This window comes from Monomorium pharaonis, chromosome 6 (genome assembly GCF_013373865.1).
Source record: "Monomorium pharaonis isolate MP-MQ-018 chromosome 6, ASM1337386v2, whole genome shotgun sequence".
In the NCBI taxonomy this organism is placed as follows: domain Eukaryota; kingdom Metazoa; phylum Arthropoda; class Insecta; order Hymenoptera; family Formicidae; genus Monomorium; species Monomorium pharaonis.
The window spans coordinates 15,465,492-15,486,838 of record NC_050472.1 but is presented as its reverse complement, the minus strand read 5'-3'; the positions used below and the strand labels follow the sequence as shown (position 1 = coordinate 15,486,838).

At 31.4% G+C, this 21,347-nt stretch overlaps 1 protein-coding gene across 8 annotated transcripts in view; it reads right to left on the bottom strand.

Moving 5' to 3' along the window:
- LOC105840125 (transducin beta-like protein 3) overlaps nucleotides 1–21,347 on the bottom strand; it is a 191,941-nt gene that overhangs the window by 123,300 nt on the left and 47,294 nt on the right. Inside the window, exon 1 of one of the 8 annotated variants that reach the window (XM_028193853.2) lies at nucleotides 15,370–15,856. The exons of the other annotated variants lie outside the window; for them this stretch is intronic. The gene's annotated coding sequence lies outside the window, so the exon portion shown is untranslated. Of the gene's footprint in view, nucleotides 1–15,369; nucleotides 15,857–21,347 lie in introns of those variants that run through there. 8 annotated transcript variants of the gene reach the window in all.

Below are 21,347 nucleotides of genomic sequence, written 5' to 3'. Positions count from 1 at the left end.
CCGAAAATACTAATTTTAGAGAAAAAAGTTTGAAACAAAAAATAAAGCTCATAAAAAGCTCTACAAAAAAGGTTATATACATTTTTTACGTAAACCTATTATTTTGGCTGTTATAACCCAAAATAACTCGGCGGTCAAATTAACTCCATCAAACATTTTTTAAAATTTCTGTTTTATTTATTACGCAAAAATTTTTTAATTTAAAGGTTATATATATTTATTTAACATAGAAAAAAGTTTAATTGCAAATTTGAAAAAAAGTAATTTTTTACAATTTAACATAAAATAGAAGTATTTCTATAATTTAAAATAAAACATAAACATTACTATAGTTTAACATATAACACAAAAGATAATATTTATCATGTATTGTATTTATAAAACGTAAAGTAAACGACATTCACGCTTGTACAGTACCACATAGGTGTACCACATTTGCGTGTACAGTACCATTTGCGACTTTTCACGCTGTTCGTTTCCAATGTTTTCGCATTAACCAAATATCGACTTTAAAATGTGTGGATTAGGTTAGAAAAAATTACAGGAAAGGGGTGTAAAAAGAGGGGCAGAGTCCCTTCCCCACCCACGCGTTCTCTGCACAACCCGATTGTGAATTTCCACGCGAAACGAAATATATTTCTCGCAAAACAAGATTATAGAAAAATTTTCTGTTTTATGTTAAACTGTAAAAAAATTATTTTTTTTTTTCAAATTTGCAATTAAACTTTCGTTTACGTTAAATAAATATATATAACCTTTAAATAAAAAAATTTTCGCATATTTAATAAAACAGAAATTAAACAAAATGTTTGACGGGATCAATTTGACCCCCGCCGAGTTATTTTGGGTCATAACAGCCAAGTTTACGTAAAAAATGTATATAATCTTTTTTGTAGAGCTATTTATGAGCTTTATTTTTTGTTCCAAACTTTTTTCTCTAAAATCAATATTTTCGGAGATATTTAGTAAAAACTATAAAAACTTTGAAGGGAGCTGGGGGGCAAACGAGGCTTTGTCGCCAAAAATCCTTTTAGGTACTTTCTTCTCTAATTAAGGGTGAGCTTTGGTTAAAATTTCAGTGCGATCAGAGGTTTACGCTTTTCGGAACTTTATCCAGAGAGGCAATGCGACTCATATAAGGTGAACAAATTCGGTGGCAAAATAAACAGTACCGACTACCAGATGCTTGTGACTTGGCCGAATATCAAAGAGCTGTTTAATTCCAGCCTCCATCACTTTCAGTGCGCAACTAAATCAAGTTTCACGGACAGCTATCAAACCACTATCACGCGTGAGGCTACCGTTTACATATTCTCTGTCAACACAAAAGATATTGAAATTTTTAAAGCCTAGCTCTGCAATAGAGATACTGTCATTTAACCAAGTTTCAACTAGTATAAAAATGTCATAGATTTCAGATATTGTAGGCCAAGCACTTCGTAGTTCATATAGTTTAGTTTTAAGTCCGCGGACGTTCTGGTAATAGACTAAAAGGACACCACTCAATTTTTTGATCCTCTTATTGAGGTAAAGTCAACAATGCGCGGAACACCATTCTTATATCAAATAGTTTTGTTCACATCGCCCGCTTCCTTCAGCAATCTCAACTCATTCTGCAGATCCTTGAGATACTTCCTCTGCTTGGCAGTTTAATCCTGAGAGAAATCTGTACAGGATCCGAGTAACGGAACTTGTTCCTTAAGATCTTAAAGGTACTCTGCTTATCAGGCAAGAAGACCCTCAATGATCTTGGGCGATCTTTCTGTTTTTTACCAAGCCACATGATCCTAACTTCCAGTATCTCATTCAGTAAGATATTCCGCATGATATCTTTTGGATGATCAAGATCGGCATTCGCATCGCCTTTAGGCTCATCCATATTAAAAAATATCAGATTAGAGGCCCTTCTCTCTCTTTTCTCCATTTCCTCCATGATACTCTCCTCAGCCATCACAGAAATCCGCGGACCAGATCCATCCAATGCGCTTTCCTATTTATTCAGCTTTATTTGTAGATCTTTAATATCTTCTTTGATTTTGTTCGTGTCAGCACAGTATAGATCACGAAACTTTGCAAACTCTTTTTGCATTAAATTTTTAATTGTGCTAAAAATGTCAGAGTTTATCTCCGAGAGTTTAGAACAGGATGCCGTTCCACCACAGTCAGTAAAATTTCCGTTTATGTATGGATGCCCTGTGCGAGGGGCGCAGGCAGAATGCGATACAACATTACAGCTTTTGCACGTTATGGGTTTAACCACCACTGTGCCACACACCTTGCAAACTTTTCCCATGGTTTCAACGAGAGAAATAGCTTCAGTGCCCGCAAGATAATGAGAAATTACTCACAAATCCGTTATACGAAACAGCAACTTAAATAAAAGCAATAAGATAGAACGAAAATACGTCCTCTACCGCTGACTGACTAAGACTAAGATTTATTATTATTAAAAGAAAAAGAGAAAGAAACGTTTTATTTGCTGAAGTTAAATTATAGAAAAAATATTAGAAATAGTTAAGAAAAAACAAGTTAAAAAAGAGTAAAGTAAAATGAGTCATTTGTACAGGGTGGGGAAAAATTATTGGTCAAGCTTTTGCCAGTCGATTCTACTCGTCGGGATCGCCAACGTTGCATCATAAATAGGTGCCACAAAATTAACTTTCAAGATCATTTTCAATGTCAAATTTTTTTATTGGTACAGTCGATTTTACTCGTCGAGCTGAACAAAAGTCTCAAAAGGACTATATGCTGGAAATCAATATTTCATAAAGAAATCTTCGTTTGAAGTTTTTAGAAGCCAAAAAATTTCGTAAAATTAATTGTTATGGGTGTAAAATCTGCTTAATCTACTCTTAACGCTACCCAGGAACAACGAAGTGGGCGTGGTAGATTTTGGTTCCCTTCGAGGTATTTTGATACCCAATAACATTTCAACGGCTGTTGGTTTCTTAAAGCAACGGTCATTTGCCTCGAAGAGAAATAATATATCGCTCCATAAGTCATTTGTTACTTGTGCTTAAGAAGCTTTCCATCCATATCCAGACCTTTTTCGTGATTATTAAAAGATAATTCTGAATCAATTTTCAGTGTAAAATTAAAAAAAATTGTTTTAATTTTTTACCAAATTTTTTCTAAGAATAACGTTGCTGTAGCATGCCTCAACGTGATGGCCGTGATCGGTTGCATAGGGATGGGCGTAACCAACGTCTAATGCTTAGAGCAATTGATCGTGTTCATGGTAATTACACATGAGCACGAGCTGTTTATGCTAGATGGTTGCGATGCCAAGCTAATGGCAGACCATTACGTCCAGGGTCCGTGTCTGATCGTCGAGAATTTCAACGACTCGATGAACAATTCCATGATCAGGAGCAAATGAATTTTGCAGGTGCTGGCCACCGTAAAGCAGGTCGTCCTCGTGTATCTTGGAGAATTGAGGAACGTGTGATTACTCTAGCTCAAACTTATACTACCATGGGATCACGACGCATAGGCGCGCGATTAGGGATTGATCATAAAACAGTCTTGCGCATTCATCGTGAGGAAGGCCTACGACCCTACAAAGTGCAGGTAATGCATGAGTTACGATCTGGTGATCGCTCATCTTCATTTTTGTCGGTAGATGCTTCGCAAGATTCGAAGAAATCGGCACTTTTTAAAAAATATAGTGTTCACTAATGAATCCAGTTTTTCCAGCACTTCCATTTTGAACCGGCAAAATGTTCGTATCTGGCGCAGACGCAATCCACATGCAATGGTCCAAAAAGTTCAACAGGGCCGTTTTTCAGTCAATGTTTGGGCGGGAATAATTATATTGTTCCTGTGTTTCTCTCAAACCGATTGTCAAGCGTTGAGTATTTGCGGTTTCTACGTCAATATTCTTTCCTGAATCGACTGCGACGTATGGTTCCGAGGAATGCCCGTAATCGAATTTTTTTAATGCATGACGGTGCTTCACCGCATTTCGGCAGGCAGTCCGCGCTTTTTTACAATGAGCTTTTAGAACTCGATGAATCGGTATGCGCCACACTTATGACCCGCTCGTTCACCTGACCTAAACCCTCTGGACTTTTATTTCTGGGGAGCTCTGAAAGCCATTGTTTATGGGTCAGGCTGGGCTTTAAAAACGGCTCAGGATTTACGAGATCGCATTAAAGAGGCGATTGTTACTTTAGCACAAAATCGAGCTGTGCTCCATAAAGTGCGAGAGAATTTGATGGAAAAACTCCAAGCTTGCATTGATAAAGGTGATGGTCACGTTGAAGCTGGCAGACAAGCACAACTGCTCAGAGCTATTGGGGCCGATGGGTCAGTTCTGTTTGTTCGTAGGCAGCGTCGACGACGATAAAGTGAGAAGCAAGGGGAACTCACAATAATCAAGTCACCCCGGAGTGAGAGACGAGAGGAACTCACTATAATCAAGTCACCTCGAAGAGAACCAAAATCTATCACGCCCATTTCGTTGTTCCTGGATAACGTTAAGAGTAGATTAAGCAGATTTTACATCCATGATAATTAACTTTATGAAATTTTTTGGCTTCTAAAAACTTTAAACGAAGATTTCTCTATGAAATATTAATTTCCAGCATAGAATCGACTAAGCCAATAAAAAAATTTGACGTTGAAAATGACTGTAAAAGTTAATTTTGCGGCACCATGTTTATGATGCAATGTTGGCGATCTCGATGAGTAGAATCGACTGGCAAAAGCTTGACCAATAATTTTTCCCCACCCTGTACATAAATTATAATTAATGATATATGCTAGAAAGAGTATTAGTGTCAAATTGAGAGAGAGAGAGAGGGAGAGAGAAAGAGGGAGGGAGAGAGAGAGAGAGAGAGAGAGAGAGAGAGAGAGAGAGAAGGAAATAACATTGTGTAATAAAGTTGATAGAATAAAGAGGAAAAACAGGAAAAGGAGAGAAAGAAAGAGAGAGAGAGAGAGAGAGAAAGGAAGAAATAAAGAGATCTATCAATCAAGTAATAATAAAATATAGAATAACATTGTATGATAATATCTATATGTATGAATGTATTCTTATATGTATACATGTATGTACACAGAAAGATTTCTTTATATTTAATAAACAACTTTGTTTGACTATTCCAAACCATACATTTCTTTGGTTTTAATAAATTTCATTAAATCTAAAGAAATATGTATAAAATTTATTAAAACCAAAAAAATATATGCTTTTCGAATTGTCAAACAAAACTGTTTATTAAATCTAAAGAAATCTTTCTCTCTGTGTATGTATTTACATATAGGGATGTACGTACATATATACAGGGTGTTACAAAAGCTTAATTAACACTATGCTTAACACTATGCGATAGAGAATGAAAATCTAAGAAAAAATGTCTAATACTATTTTTCGATGCGGTAAATAGTTTCACCTTAATTCATCATTGTAATAAGTCAATAAACGCGGAGGTACAAGAGAAAGTCAGTGACGGAGAATGCATGAAGTTGACTCCTTGTTATTAAAAATGTAAAAGTGCTTCTAATGTTAATAATTATCGATAAAATTCTTTAGAAGGCTATCAAAATTTTCAATAGAACTGTCAATTACCGAGAAATATTTCCATTTTGACGGGACTTAGAAAATTTTCGAATTTGTATCTTCAACTAAAGAAATTTTTTATTCCGCAGCTTACAGCTTTGAGTGCTAATATTTATCGATAATTATTAACATTAGAAGCATTTTTTAATTTTTAATAACAAGGAGTCAACTTCACACATTCTCCGTCACTGACTTTCTTTTGTACCTACGCGCTTATTGACTTATTACAATGATGAATTAAAGCGAAACTATTTACCACATCAAAAAATAGTATTAGACATTTCTTCTTAGATTTTCATTCTCTATCGCATGGTGCTAAGCAAATCCGATGCTTTTGTAACACCCTGTATATATGTGTGTATTTTTCTCCCTTTCATTGTATAAGTAATGTTTTCCTCTTTTTCTTCTTATGTATAGATGTTCTTCTTATGTATATATTTCTTCTCATAACATACTTAATACTAAAAAATGCGTGATATCCAATCCAAATTATTGTCCTATTGTTTTATTGTCTTGTTAAATGTCTTATTAATGTCTTATTAAAAAAAAACTCTAAGTAAATGCGCCAACTATAAGAACAAATATTTATACAAAATTTATTTATTATAACTTTTTAATATTAAAATGTTATATTCAATAATATGGTTCTGTATATATTATTAAATCCCATCAAAAAATCTTGAAAAGGTAAAAAAGATATGCCAAATACATAAACGCTTTCAAAAATAAATTTAAGATAAATACAATTAGCCAAGTACATAAAAAAAAATTTATAGTTTAAAAAATAACCATCTATTTAAAATTAATTTTAAAAAATGTTATCAACGCAATCATCAAACAATTATATGCAATAAATATTTCAAGTTTAATATATTTATTGTACTTTTACATAAATGCTAAGTCGCTTAAACGGGCTTAATAATTAAATAATTAAATGAAAATCAACCAACGGAATTATAGTAAAGCAAAACTTGGCGTGCCCAACTCGCATTTTTTCTATATTTCCAAAACTCTATCAATAAATATACAAAAATCCGATTAATGTGATTTGGGTATTGTTTTACTATCTATCAGTTTTTGCTTCACTATCTGTCATTATTCGTAATATTCTCTTTTTTAGATAATTTTTTAATAGATTTTATAGGATTTAATAAATAAATTTTGTATTAATATCTGTTTTTAGTTAGCGCATTTACTTCATATCATTCTTTTTGTAGAAAAAACAATAAGACAATAAAACAATAGGACAATAAAACAATTTACCTAATATAATAATTTTTTTCTTGGAGGCGGATCCACACACACTTGGCTCTTATTTTTTACCTTTTTTTAAAAAAGTTTTATGTACACTAAATAAAAACTTTATAAAAGTGAAAGACTAAATCATGTTACTGTTATCAGAATTTAATAAAATATAACGCTACATCAGCTGTCATACTTTGATTCATATGTTCTCTTCGTTACAAAATTTTAATAATTTTATAAAATTTAATATTCAAATGTATCATCATTAAGATGACCTCTTTGTGGCGTCATTATAAAGCTTACTAATCCTAAACATATGTTCCACAGAACTCGGAATATGTTATATTTACCAATAAAAAGTTTCTTAATTGTAATATAATTATTTAACATATTAACCCTCAGTTCCTAAACTATCAAAATTTAACGTTTCTACACTGGGTCTGTGGGACCCGAGCGACAATTTACAACGCTTATATCTCTGAATCAAATTAACGTAAAATGAACCATTTTTTTTTTTTAATTCAACGCCAGAAGCTGGAGAAAAAAATGTAATTTAGAATTTTTTAAATTTAACAGTTTAGATATTTTGAAAAATATAAAAATATTTTTAAAAAATCAAATTTTTTCAAATTTAAATATCTCCACTTCAAATAGATAAAAGAACTTTACTAGTGAGCAAATAAAAGGTCTTGGTTGTACTTTAAAGTAAAAGTCGTTTTGTGGTTTATTTCAAGAAACATTTTTTTGCAAAATATAAGTTAAACCTTTTTTGATAATTCTTTTTTATTGCATTTAGGTCATTCTCGCTTAGAAAAAATTATTGTTTGGGTTTAATTTTTTATTTTTTTATATAATTAAATGTAATATTTATAAAATATATTTTTATAAGGAAATAATTTATAATTAATGAATAATCGTTTTTCTTAATGAAAAACAATAAAAAAAACTCATTTTACGTAGTATAGGTATAAAAATACAAAGAAAAATCATATTATAGAGCAATAAATTTATTGCAATAAAAAAACAAATTACCAAGTTTTTATACGTTGTTAGCACGTGCACAACAAATTTTTGCTCACAACTGACTTACGCTTAGTCTCCCCCCTCCCCTTAACCCATTACTTCCCAAGCGGACATTTTATAGTCGATTAGTTTTCGGCTCAGAAAAGTAATGAGATCACATGAAAACTTAAAACAAAATATGCTCTTCTACGTAAAAAGAGTTGCTCTTTCAGATTTCGGGGTCAAAATTTCAAAATTTTCTATTAGAAATTAAATATGGCGGCTCAAAGTTGATATAAATTTTTTCATCGACTATTGACTTTTTATAGTAGAAAACTTTGAAAAATTTTGTCCGTAACTGTTGTAAACGATTGAAGTAACGGAGTTTGCCTCTTTAAAGTATAAACTATGATTATTAATTAATTTTTAAGTAGTTCAAGTAGTTCAAGATGGTGGATGCAGTATGGCGTCCAAGTACATGGAAATCATATTTTATTGCGATAGATGTGTGTGAATAGTCATTTCTCACATTTTCGAGGTCACTGAGTACGAATCTTTGGTCAATTACTCATTTTTCAAAATGACGGATACAATATGCCATAAAAATCATACTTTATTAAAAACTATGCCTCCGAGTACCTATTTTATGTATTTGTGAGACCGCTGAAAACAAATTTTGGGTGTGTTTTTTATTTTTCAAAATAGCGGATACAATATGGCATCAAAATACACGAAAATCATATTTTACTGTGAACTATGTGCGTGGGTACTGATTGTATATGTTTTTGAGGTCGCTGAATACGAATCTTGAGTTTGATTTATATCTTTCGAAAGGCGGATGTAATATGATACACATAGTTTGCAACAAAATCTAATTTTCGTGTATTCTAATGCCATATTTTATCCGCCATTTTGAAAAATGACTAATTGACCAAATATTCGTACTCAGCAATCTCGAAAACGTGAAAAATGACTGCTTATTCACATATATCATAATAAAATATAATTTCCATGTATTTAGACGCCATACTGCATCCACCATCTTGAACTACTTGAACTACTTAAAAAAATCAATTAATAACACTGGTCAACAAATTTGGACTTATTTTCTGCTTCGAAAACAAATTCAGTCAATCTTTACTAATTTGGGTGCGCTGAATCCGAATATGTTCGTGAAAATTGTTCATTGGCTCTAGTTTCAAAGATATAAGCAGTTAAAACTTCCAAAAAACGCTATTTTGGCTGTTTTTGGTCAAGTGTAACTTTTCAACGGAACATGATAAATGATTCGCAAATGTCTCAAAAGAAAGCTTGTATCTTCTACTTTATCAAGAATGGATTCAATATTTTGCAAATATAATATTTGCATTCCTGGAGTGATTTTAAACTTTATTGGCAGAGGTTTGTATATACTTGTCTATTTGTTTGCAATAGTTAACTATGACGTCAAGCACGACGCTATAGAACGTTAGCAACATATATTCGTACGGGAAGGAAATGAGCAGTAAGGCTCGTAGGCAGAACTTAAGACTATCTTTGGACAAATCTTAAAACGCTGAAGTATCAGTATATATTCTTGATAACGTGAAGAGAAACGCGTTCTGAGAAGAACGGAGTAGTGCCACAATCAGCGGTGAACCAAGCGAAAAAGGCTCTGAGCAGCTCGACGCGTACCTTTATATAACATGGTCGATGAGATTTTAACCACGCGAGAGCCGGCACCGCAATGTGGCGCCTAGCAGCGTAGCGCGCCGACTCACAAAAATTGAAGTAAAAAATCCTGAACAAAAATGTCAAAATATTGAATCCATTTTTGATAAAGTAAAAGATATAAGCTTTCTTTTGAGACGTTTGCGAATCATTTATCTTGTTCCGTTGAAAAGTTACGCTGGACAAAAAACAGCCAAAATAACGTTTTTGGAAGTTTTAACTGCTTATATCTTTGAAACTAGAGCCAATAAACAACTTTCATGAACATATTCGGATTCAGCGCACCCAAATTAGTAAAGATTGACTGATTCCATTGCCGAAGCATTTTCGTTGTTGACCAGTGTAATCATAGTTTATACTTTAAAGAGGCAAACTCCGTCACTTCAATCGTTTACAACAATCATGGACAAAATTTTTTGAAGTTTTCTACTATAAAGTCAATAGTCGATGAAAAAATTTATACCAACTTTGAGTCGCCATATTTAATTTGCAATAGAAAATTTTGAAATTTTGACCCCGGAATCTGAAAGAGCAACTCTTTTTACGTAGAAGAGCATATTTGTTTTAAGTTTTCATGTGATCTCATCACTTTTCTGAGCCGAAAACCAATCGACTATAAAATGTCCGCTTGTGAAGTAATGGGTTAAGTAAGGTCTTCGCACTCGTTTCAAGCTATTTGGACCAAAAATGGCGGCAACCCATCAGTTCCCATATAACACAGAGATGAACAGAAATTCCTAAAGAAGTCATTTTAATGAATACTTAGAGAAGTAGAAAAATGAATACATAAAGAATTCTTGAGAATTTAGCCACAATGAGTTCACATTGAAGTATTCCTTAAGAGTTCATTGCAATGAATACCTCGCGATTTATTATTTGAGATATTTAGAGTATTCATAGAGAAATCATTTTAAAGAATACTTGACGAAGTAAAAAAATGAATACATAAAGAATTCTTGAACAATTAGCCACAATGAGTTCACATTGAAGTATTCCTTAAGAGTTCATTGCAATGAATACCTCGCGATTTATTATTTGGAATACTTTAAGTATTCATCAGAAATTACTCGAGTGTTTGGATAATCTCAATTACATTTTTATAATTATATATCGCTTAATAAATGCTAATTTATACTTTTATACATAAAATGCGCTATATATAATTAACAAAACAATATATTAACAAATATGTATGCATAAATAAGAAGTGTTCATGGATCATCACGGGGCGTTAGGATGCGTACGGTTTTCGAAGTCAAGCAAGTTGGCGATGGTTAACACTTGGATAGGTAACCGTTTTTCAGATACAAAAATTAAACATGCTTTAACAGGTACGACTATGGCTTGGCTGAAACATGGTATAATCTTCTTCCTCTTACAAAATTAATCAGAATTTTTTATTTTTTAAATTTTTCTGAGAAACGTTCCAATATGATAAAAATCGGAACATTTATCAGAAATCTTGAAAATAAATTTTTTAATTCCGTTTGAGATATCTACTTGGAGAAGTCCTAATAAATATTTTAAGAAGTTCTGAGGAATTCCAACAAGTAATTCTATATGAATACTTTAAGTCTTAAAGTTTAAGAAGTTCTGAGGAATTCCAACAAATAATTTTATATGAATACTTTAAGAAGTCCTGAGAAATTCGAACCATGGTGCATGTAACTTCCTACGTTATTTTTAAAGTATTCTTCTATAAATTCCTCAGGAATTATTGTTCAGAAAGGAAGACTACTTCATGAATTCTTTAAGAAGACACTGTGTTATCTGGGTTCAAATGCTGTAATTTACACATACACCAAAAGCAATACACACACACACACACACACACACACACACACACACACACACACACACACGCACGCACGCACGCACGCACGCACATTAATAACTACCGACATGACCCGTCTTACGACGCGCATTAATACAACTCAATGGACCAAAAATGGTTGACCATGCAAAGACTTTAGTTAGCGCCATCTGTCCATCGATGGACCTTGGTCTGTAAGAGGCGGTTCAATAATATATGGTCTAAGGTTTCTGGGTATTCGAACTCCCGTATTTTTTATTTACCGTTTCAGTGCCATTTAAAAATTTATCCTAGTTTCCCCTTGTATTAGTTAGAACGTTAGAACGATACCAATCAATAAAAATGTAAACTGTTTTACTATTTTTACGTTTATTATTAAAATAAAAAAATTATTTTTTTTTATATTAGAAATGTGTGATATTAAGAAAATAATACACAAGTTTTTATTTCAGTTTTATAAATGTTTTTATTATATCCAACCAATTACAATTACAAACGTTGTTGATCATTTGCAGCTTTCAATCAAAGTTGTACTATACATTTCAATTAACAATAACAACAAACAATAGACCACAAGAGATCAAAGCAGATTTGAAAGAGACTAAAGAGATTTGAAAAAATTAACTGACACGTTGTAACACGTCTTGTAAAACTATTCTTTAACTTTTAACGACAGTGTCAATATCGTTATATTGTCGTTGCGCACATATTATATGTATATGACAAAAAAACAGGGTTGGAAAGTAACGTGTTCCTTGTTACCGTTACAATTACTTTTTTTGGTAATGGATTGGTAACAGCGTTACTTTTCTTTTTGTGTAACTGTAACTGTAACATAATTACATTTTTTTAGTAACGGTAATGACTTTAATCGTTACTTTTTGTGGTTTGAATTAAATTTCATATTTATGAGATATGTAATTTATATTCTGTCTTCAGTTATTGACCAATTACTTAACATAATAATGTGGAATTATTATAAGATTCTCCAAAATTAAAAAAGCTATTTATTAAATTTAATAAATTAAATTTAATATGCTTTACCAAGCAGTGCATCCATAGAATGTAATCTATATAAAGTATAATTTATCCACAAATTTTTTAATAATTATAATTTTCTTGTATTAGAAGATTTAAATCTATTAAGAACACTATATAATAGAATGCTAAATTTTATTAAAAATTAATATAAAGAATATCGATAAAATTCATAATAAATTTGTATTTTGTAATTTAGATAATCCTGATCTTGATGATTTTTGTAGCTTTATACATTTTAAGAATACTTGTAAGTTTAAAATTATTACATTAAACATAAATTGGGCGTACAAAAAATGTCTAAATTTGACTGTATCTATATTTTTAAGAAAAATGTTTAAAAAAAAAAAAGGATGTTAACGATTTTGGCTTTTTCCTTATAAAAATGTAATACTAAGCAGCATTAAATTAATCAATAATTAATTCTTATTTTAAGTATTAAAAGTACTATTGTTAATATTTTTAATACCTAAAATAAGTAATACTTACTGGTTAATTTCATAGTGCCCAGTATTATACGTTTATAAGGGTTACAAGTGAAAATAAAAAAAAGTGTTTTTTTTTATAAAGTTTGACTTCTTGAATGCGATAAAAAATTATTTAAAGATTTATAAGGTATGGAAAACAACTTAAAAATTAGACAAAAACTGGTTTAAATTGGTGTTGTATTTTATTTTTTAAAACTTTGTTTAACTTTTTAGAATTTTTGTATATTTTAACTTTCTCTTCCGTATTTTTGCATTCTGGTTAACGAAAAATAAAACAACTTCTTATATTATATTCTTTAAGTTAATTTATTTTTATTTAAATCATTCAAATTTCTATAAATAAACTATGTTCTTGCTTAACCCTCCGTCTGATCCCAAACGAGAACAAACAAAATTTTTCACTTGTGTAACCACAAGACTGGTAATAGACGGAGCTTGGCTCTCCTTTAATAAATGACCAAAATAATTATTAAAATTTAAAATGTTACTCAAGAATAATTGGGAATTTTTTCAGATTTTTTACATGTATTTATTATTTAAAAAAAAAGACGAAACAGAAAGGGATCAGTGTACAAACTATGTTAGTAAAAATAAGTGTACAAACAAACAGTTAATTTTCAAGATGTTTCCTAAGCCTTACAAAATTTTCAACAATTTTATTGTATTCAAAAAATCAAAATCTTCATACATAATATTTTGTTTATTTTATTTACATCTTATATACTTTAAAAACCAAAATCAGCCAAAAATTCATTTACATTTTAATCGTATTAAAATTTAAAAAAATTTTTTTGGTTTTACAAATTTAAAATTTATTCCTTTTATTAACATTTTAAATAAAAAATATTTCATAGCCAAATTTTTTATTCAATCTTTATTTTTAACCATCGCATACACATTGGGTGGTTGCCACCCATAGAAATTTTCAAACAGCTATATTTTTTAAAATATTTATGCTAAGATTCTAAAAAAATTCAAAGATTAATTTTAAAGTTTATAGAAAATATTTACAAACTTTTGATATTAAAATTTACAAAATTTCATACTTTAAAAAATTATTATATTTCGTAATTAAAAAAAAGTTTTTGCAGTTTTTAAGTTTTTTCCACTTATTGCGGTACTTAAAAGCTCTACTAAAAAAAATCACATTACAAAATCACATAACAAAATTACGTAACACATCACGTAATTAATGACGACCAAACACATAACAAAATGTTTCAAATTATTACCTGATATTAAAAAATTTACAAAATTACATGATTTTTATTAAAAAAATTATGTCATTTCGAAAAGTCACATAATGTTTTGAAAATTAAAAAAATAACTTTCCATCCCTGCAAAAAAGCTGTTTAATAAAAATATAATAATACTGAACTATCATTAAGAGTTACAGAATAGGCCTATTGAACACGTCCTTGACGACCTTAACCGTGTCACCCAACAACTTAGAACATGTATACCTGGAAAGGGAATAAAAAATCAAGCCTGTATCCAAATTGAGTGCAAGAAACACGTTTTAATAAAAGATAAAAATAGATTTTAATCTTAGCCTACAATGCGCAAGCGCGAGTAAATAGCATTATTGTTTCTAGAAGATTAGAAGTTATGATATAAAAAATATCTCAATGACATCTCAATACTAACATCATAAAAAATATTAAAAATGTATTAGTCATAAAAACGTTTCAAACTCTTTGCTATTCAGTTTTTAATAATACTAAAATTACAAAACAGAACAAGATGCTTTAAATAATTACAAAACTAAATTGATATAACTCTAATGGAAAAATATGTGAATATTTTTTAGATTTTCTGATAATTTTTTTAATTCTTATAAGAATTGGAACGTTTCTCAGAAAAACTTAGGTAAAAAATAAAAAATTGTGATTAATTTAGAGAATATTTAACATTTAAATATTGAATATTTTTGAAAGTTTCTCAGAATTGAAACATTTCTTTAAAAAATTTTAATAAAAAATAAAAATATCTCATTGAATATAAAAAATAAACAATTCTAATTATTTCTAAGAATTTCCGAGTATTAAAAAAAAGAATTTAGTTGCATTATTTAATAATTCTGATAAATTCAACCTAATCTTACAATCTAGCTTATTTCTACAGTAATTTTGCAAAAGGAAGAAGGCTATACATGTTTCCGCCAAACCACAGTCGTACCTATTAAAACATGCTTAATTTTTGCACCCAAGAAACGGCCACCCATCCAATCGTCAACCGCCATCAACATTGCTTGCCTTCAAAGATCGTACGCAACCTAACACTTCGTGATAATCCATGAATACTTCTTGTTTATGCATACATATTTGTTATAGATCATTTCACTAAATGTTAGAAGGATGAAACAGTATAGTTAACTTATATTTTTATAAATAAATGTATAGTTTTTTGTAAAGTTTCCCAATCAGGATTCAAATACTTTTTAAAAATATTATTTTAAACAATGTTTTAAATGTGTTCGCAATTCACTTACGAATAAGTGCGCTGATTACCTTATGGATGGAAGCAAGGTGAGAGGATGCCGTGGAACAGGTGAAAATAAATAACGTAAATAGATATGTCACATAGACTCAGTAATGTCCGAATTTTTCTATATTTTATCACGGGTACTATTCGATAAACGCTACACACGTGAGTCTTTCAATAAGCACTTTAATGGATCTTCACGAGTTAGGAGAAAGTCTTGATTATTCGCATGGATCAATTAATCTTTACTCGTTTGTGATGATGATGCTCGTGAGCCGTTTAGAGTTCCTATAAGAAAAGTTAGAGTTTGTTACTACAATGTAGTAACAATTTTTGATTGATTGCCTCTATCCGCCATATGTAACAGCTAAGCAACCGCAAATTTTAAAAATATTTATTAAAAAAATAATAAATAAGACAAAAATACTATACAACCTATATAAATTTAGCATTACATTTTGTATATATCTAACAATGTTATATATGACTATTTAAATTTATATGACTATTAAAAAATTTAAGTTAATAAATAATTTATTAATTAATAAATCACACACATACACACACACACACACACGATATTAATAAATATATTGTTTAACTTACGATAATTTATTTAATTTACAATTCTCAACCGAATTGTAAACAATTTCAATAAAATTAGATTACACAATAAAAGTTATAATGCCAGAGTGTGTAGTTCCAGGGTATTCCAATTCATCCCCAAAGTTTTTTAAAATGTGCTGTTTTCTATAAAAAATTAAGGAAAATGTACTCTTTGGGTACTTAATATGAAATAAAATGACCGTTAAATAAATTTTCAACAGTATGCAAAATAAAAAAAGAATCTTAAGATATCGATAAATTAATAAATATTCCCAGATCGCAAAAACAAATACTACATAACATGCAATGTTAGGGGAGAACGTTCTGATTGTAAATGTAAACATAGTGCTGTAATATAATACATTGTAAAAGCGTGGAAAAAAGATAATACATTTAAATTTTCTTTGAATAATGTTTGGCATGTGAGCTATCCAGTATCTCTCGGTACGAGTCGCATGGACTCGTGGCCATCAAGTCACAACCTCGTAGGTTTAAAAAATTCGCTGGTAAAGGTCGAAAGTGTGCACGGAGACCTCATGTGAAAGTCCTGTGGCCATTCAGGGTAGAGAGACGCCGGTAACGCAGTAAGAAGTTTGTAGAAAAGTCAGGAGTGTCGACCAAGCGTCTTCCTCCATGCTTACCTAGATTTGACATGTGTGGGAGGGGAAAAAAGGCATAGAAGTCGAGCGTGTTTGTGCGTGAGATGTTTTGTTTTTCCGAGTCAGAATCTTTGGGACCATCGCATAAGAAAAGTGTGCATAGTCCACAAGTACCGTATTAGAAAGTTCACACTGAACTTAGAATACAATTAAAGTGTTGTTCAAGTATTTTAAATGTAATTGTTATCGCTTTCTCCTTGCCCATCACACGTAATGTAGATATAGTACAATGATTTTAATACCATACAATAAATATACATAAATATATGTATAAATATATTGATTTTATTTTATTATATATAATAGTCAAATTTGTGGCTTGTTTCGAGTTGACAATCTAAAAGATTTACATACATTAACATTAATTTAAATTAAAAATTTGAAATATTTTTACTTTAAAACTATTTAACCCTCTGCCTACACATGGAGTTACGGTAACCCCAGTCGATTTTGAAATGCCCGCTACTTAAAAGTATTTAGCAAGGAGACGCTGGGACTGGGGAGGGGGGGGTTGAACTGTGCTCTACTTATTCCTCTTTGGGCGTTGTCAATGTTCTGAAAACAACAAGAGTAGGAGCATCAAAAGTGTGTGTTGGGGTTACAGTTACCCCGTATGTAGGAACGTAACAACAAATAGAAAAGTTCCAAATTTGAAGGGTAAGTAAAAGTTTTTTTTTTTGTTCATTACGTATCATTTACAGTACTTATATTACCAATGTCGCGATCACTTTGCGAAAATATGCTGCAATTGTAGCATTACATATTAAAAATGTTTTTCTATAACAAATAAAATCTTTTGTAATAAATATTTTTTGTATTAATAATTATGTTTTTGTGTATTAATAATTATATTTTTAAAATAAATATTACTATTTTCTTTTATTATTGTGTTTGAACTGCATTCATTTTTTACTAAATTCACATTACAAAATAAATATATTTTTTTTACAGAATCAAAAAACTGACGATAGATTCTTAAAGTACAACTCTTTCCCTTTCCATTGATCACCATTTTAATTACTTTATCTATTTTTTTCTAATAAATACGGGGATTTGAAGAAAAGGCAAATTTTTACAAAAATTTTTCGTTCCTTTCTCATTTTTTTCAAAAAAATCTCTTTTCTTTTAATATTTTCGACTTTTCAGCCAAGCCTACATAATTCTGAGATTTTTTCCTTTCAATTAAAAAAAAAAAGAAGTTAAAATTTATTAAATACATTTGGAGATATAAGTCAACGAAATTTTGGGGTTAGCGTAACCTCTGTGTGTAGGAATCGGGAGAAAAATAAGGTGTGTAGGCAGAAGGTTAAAATGTAAAATTTGACAATTTAAAGAAAATGAAGACTACTGCACATTGCTGCACATCTTCATCACGATGTGTCGCCAATCTAAAGATAATAAAATCAGAGTGACAAACGTAAATTTGGCTATATATAGCGACGGATTGTCTTAACTCTTCTTATAGGAACTCTAGAACCGCTGAGCACGTGGCGCCGGCGTGCGCGTATCGTGCTGAGCGTGACCCGTGCTGTGTTAATGTATCAGAGCTGTCTCGTAGTCGTCTCGTATCGAGAGTGTAAACGTAATTGTTGAGCATCACTAATGAAACGTATTGGAAGATTCCACGATAAACTAAGAGCACACTTGCAATGCAAAACTACTGCAGGCGTACGATGTACCGCCGCATGTGCTAGCGAGCACGCAGCGCGGCGCTCCGCGATCTACGCGGATAGTAATCGATAGCTACTGCCATCTGACGCAACAAAACTAATACGGTCAATACTGATTCTCGAACAATGTGACATAATTGTTACATAAACATCAAATAAATGTTACGTAAATAATTTGTTTAAATCATTATTTTTCATAAAAAATAATTTTTAAGTATTTCACTTAAGATCTTTGAATAAAATTTCTCACAACTTTTTATGTATAATACTGAAATATTCTAAAACTCTCATCCAATCATTTCTGAAAAAATAAAAAAAAGCCTAATATTTGTCAGAATTCATTTCATATAGATATTGAAATATTCTGAGATTTCTAAAAAAAATTTATTATTCAGAAATTTTCATATATAGAAATATTACAATACTATGGAAATTATCATCCAATAATTTTAGAAAAAAAATCCTCATATTTCTCAGAAATTTTTTTTCATATATACAGATATTAAAATATTCGTAGAATTCTCATTCAGTCATTTCTAAAAAAATTAAAAAATTCTTCATATTTCTCAAAAATTCTTATACATAAAAATGCTGAAATATTCTAAGAATTCTCATTCGGTTATTTCTTAAAAAATTTGAGAAATTTTAAATATTTTTTAGAACCTTTCAAAATTTAAAAAAATTTTTTTGAAATTTAAAAAATAAAAAATTTTAAAAAATTTCTAAAAAAATATAAGAAATTTTTCCACCGAGGAAACTATTGCTAAAATTTATATAAATTTACATTTATTCTACAAAAAAAAGTGATATAAAACACAAAGAATTTATTAAACAAAAATATTTAAAGTTAATACACTTTAAGCATCAGTAATATATCTCAAATGTTATTTTTTATTTTATTTATAAAAAAGATTAAGGTAAAGTTTATCATTATTTATAAATAAAGTTTATTATTTATTATAGTATGTACATTATCATATTTCCGATCATTGTCAATTGTATTCCAATTAAAAATCACATTTCAATTTTCGAATGCGCGGTAAACGTGTATAGTCATCCGCGTTTGCGCGGGCAAAGTTTATAATCTACCTTTTTCTCTAGCACACAATTTGGACACAAATCTTTTTCGTGGAAAGCATAGGCTATTCCCCTTCCAAATATATATGATCTACGCTCAACAACATCAACTGACCATAGACATATATCTAGACTAAGTATTACGGGAGTATAAGTAAGGTTCAAAGGGAAAAGACCAGCATGCTTTGAGTTATACCTTTCTCTCTCGTTCGCATGTGTACATACAAGTGCAAAATCCACCTTTTGCGCGAAATATCCCCTCATCATCTGAACACGACGACATCTCTGAATCCGATGATGAGCGGATCCGAAAACTGCCTACCGGGGCAAGGGTTGACGTCAGAGATACGACGGCACCTGTAGCAGCTACGTCCCGCGGAAATTCTGAGAATTCTCCAATACCAAAACTCATAATCCGTCTTTCCGCGGAAACAAACCTCCGGTAATCCTACCCGCGCCCGCCAAATCAACCGACTCACGATATACAGGTTGAGAACCGGACGAAAAACTGATTTCAAGGAATTCTTCCACGAGGAAGACAATGATAGGAATTCGCCACCAAGTCCGAGGTCTCCAACAGACCCTTCTGCCGGGACCCTAAACTCTTCTTCTTCTGTTTCATCATTTCTAAGAGAAAAGGCAGCTTCTCTGTCATTCCTACCTAATTTTCCTCTTTCCGAAGAAGGATGTGCAAGTACCACTTCCTCAGAAATCCTTAGTCCTCACTCGGCTACGTCTAACGCGGACGAGCCTGTTTGACCGTCCAAATCTCCACAAGATAATCATACTACCACCACTAATACCTTTAATAACAAAAACCCCGAGCAATTAGTAGATTCCGCACCGATAATTGCACCCGACATTCCACCGCTTATCAACAACGAAATACGAGAAAGTCCTCTACCTTTATTAAGCAGAATTGATAACCTTGTCATATTAACAACTGGTAACGGCCACCCCTTTTGCGACGGAGCGCATCGCAAGAACTCCTTGGAGTCAGTAAATTGCCTCCTCCTGACAATCTTACTCTCGGAAGAGCCCGCGTTCACTTTTCGTGCCACTGCGATCGCCATATTATCATGTTGCCGGTGAAAGAAAAACGGACGATTTCCTTAGACGAACAAATGCTCGACAAATGTCTCACTTCATTATTGGATGTAGTTTCAGAATTAGATTTACGTATTATTAGCATACGAAAAACCGCTCAATTAGACTCAATTTCATAGCCGATAATGGTCCAGAAATTACAAGCAGTAATGACAGATCAACCTATAATTATCACTGTTTGTAAGGAAATTATTTCCATCCCACCAGAAAAAGATAAAATTAATATAATTAATATAATTAATTCTATCTTTTTCTGGTGGGATGGAAATAATTTTCTTACAGTGATAATTAATTATAGGTTGACCTGTCATTACTGCTTGTAATTTCTGAACCATTATCGGCTATGAAATTGAGTCTAATTGAACGGTTTTTCGTATGCTAATAATACGTAAATCTAATTCTGAAACTACATCTAATAATGAAGTGAGACATTCGTCGAGCATTTGTTCGTCTAAGGAAATCGTCCGTCTTTCAACCTATGTCGAAACCCTACTGAATAAGTGTAAGAAAGAAAGAACTACGCTACAAATCGCTGCCCACACTGCTCTACTTGATCCTGATCAATTTGCCTACACTACAACCAGCAGATCGGGGTATTCGGCCCACATCCATGGCGAAGCTGCACAGCTGTTTCAATGCACACCCGTGCCTGTACAAATAAGAATCACGGACACCTGCTTCAAGGAGTTACCAATCACTGCCAATGGTACTCCCGGATACCTTGTGCCAAGGACACGAGTGATCTTTACATCCGGCACCGAAGTCGAGTGCAATCCAGAGAAAGCCACTATCTTTCGCCTCGGAAATATCTGGACGCAGTTCCAGCCTCTTCGGCAGAATATTACTACTTCCGCCCTGCCAAAATTAAGTCACCTGCCTTGGGGA